The sequence below is a fragment of the Chrysochloris asiatica genome, unplaced genomic scaffold (assembly GCF_000296735.1).
Source record: "Chrysochloris asiatica unplaced genomic scaffold, ChrAsi1.0 scaffold00306, whole genome shotgun sequence".
Lineage (NCBI taxonomy): Eukaryota > Metazoa > Chordata > Mammalia > Afrosoricida > Chrysochloridae > Chrysochloris > Chrysochloris asiatica.
In genome coordinates this window covers 4,779-6,734 of record NW_006408824.1, presented here as the reverse complement: position 1 = coordinate 6,734, position 1,956 = coordinate 4,779, and the positions used below count along the sequence as shown (strand labels likewise).

General features: G+C 42.2%; 1 pseudogene; it reads right to left on the bottom strand.

Annotated features, from left to right (window-relative positions):
- Nucleotides 1–1,034: 1,034 nt before the first annotated feature.
- Nucleotides 1,035–1,954, bottom strand: LOC102825833 (annotated as a pseudogene).
- Between the last annotated feature and the right edge of the window lie 2 nt (nucleotides 1,955–1,956).

The window sequence follows — 1,956 nt, the reverse complement described above, 5'->3', positions numbered from 1 at the left end:
TTAATATTTAATAATATTGTTACATATTGTAAACATTCGGCATACAGAATTTAAATTCAAAGCCACATGATATCATTGTCTCTTCTGTAGTGTGTCTTTGGTTGGCTGATTGTGTTCATGAGAGCCACCTTACCCTGGTGGAGAACAGAGCACCATGGATTGAGGAGGTCCTTAAAGTATCTTTAAAATATCAGACAATTCCAGTTAAACTTTTTCTTCTTTTATTTTTGACAAACACACAAAGAAAGATGCATACTTTTTGTTTCTGAATTCTACTGTGTTGTCCCTTCCTCCATTACTCTGAGTCTTTCCTTATAATACTGGGTTTGGTATAACTTTGATCACATTGAACCTCAAATCTCCATGACTTTTTCTTTAATCCCACATTGCCCTAAATCCAGTCTTTACTGCTTGAGAAGTTTTGTCCCCAGTCCTTGCTGCCTCCTTTGCTTCCTCTTCTTCTTCCCTCAGCCTTCTTCTACATTACACACACAAACACGGTCCACATCCTGGGTTCCACCATTTGGCTCACAGCTCCTGTAATACCGTAAAGAGTAAAAAATTTGGGGTCGTCTTCATAGTTTGAGAGAGTCAAGAGCTCTCTATCAAATGGAAAGAATCAGATTTTAGCCAACACAGCCAGTGCCAGTGAGTTCCACATCAACATCCCTTGATACTCCACAGTTTCTCTTTTCTTTTTTGGATATGTTCCGATTTTAGTTTTCCTTAAAAATGGGATTATAAATGGCAATGTTAAGTCAAAACTGTTATCTCTATTGTTTTAGTTGAATCCCAGTTTGCATTAGTGGGATTCCAACTGCTACTCTAAAGTTTATAGAAGACCACTTTCTTTGGCATTTTGTCCTTATGACGTTTTGCTTCTTCTTACAATGTCTTTTACAAGGTTGGTTCATGGATGATATGTCCATATATATTGTACTTTTTAGCATTTTCTTTATTTCTGTAGTAATACTTTAGTAATTCCCACCCGTTAAGAGTCCTTAGGATTTCTTTCCTTGAGTCCTTCCCCAGTCTCAGGCAACCTTTCCCATTCTTTCTGAGGCACTTTGCTTCATGTTCTCTGATAGAGTTTGTGGCAATTCATTGTTTGTTCGATGTTGTTGGGAAAGGTTTCCAATAGGTCTCCAGTAGTAAGTGCCCAGGTGAGAAGGCATATGGCTTACTGGGAGCCTAGTAGATACCTCTAGTTGTTGAATTCCAATAGGGGTTGGGGGCAGCAAAAAAGTTAGATGTCAATGGTAGAGCTGGGAGGTGGGGAGTTACAAAGTTCATCTTTTGTGGGTGGGCACGATAGGAGTCCATGTACGGGAGGTCTGAGGGGTACTTGTACAGAGATGATTCTAGAGAGTGGGCCTGGAGGGCCTGAGCAACTCCATGGAAGTCTAACTTGTAGGCATAGAGCTTCCTATGGACTTTGGTCACAATGCTTTTGTCATAGTTGCAAGGGAGGGCACAGCTGAGTTTATCATAGCTCATACTGGGTTTGCTTTTCCATTCTCCCCAATGCCAGGCAACCTCATCAGGGTCTGTCATCATGCACTCCCCATTGGTGCCCTCCCAGATGATGCAGTTGGAGTTTGAGCTGTCTGATAGGAGCTCCAAGAGTAACTGCCAAAGCTGAAATCAGCCCAATCCCTGAATTTGTTGTCCAAGAATCTGATAGGGATCTAATTGAGGATGCTGGTCTTCAGTTTGGGGCACTGTGGAAGGAAATGGCTGAGCAGCTTTCAACTTTGGTGTGGGGTGGCCATGACCAGTTCAGGGTGACCTCCTGGGTGGCTTATAAGGTAAATCTGTGTTTCTAGAATGCATTAACCATGGAGAGCTTTCTAGGGCTTTATCCACATCATCTGAAGTCAAATGTGGAAGAGGAGTCTCTCTGAGGTCGTGGAAATGGGAGAGAAGGATATCAGCGTTGTAGCTCGGGGTGAGCCT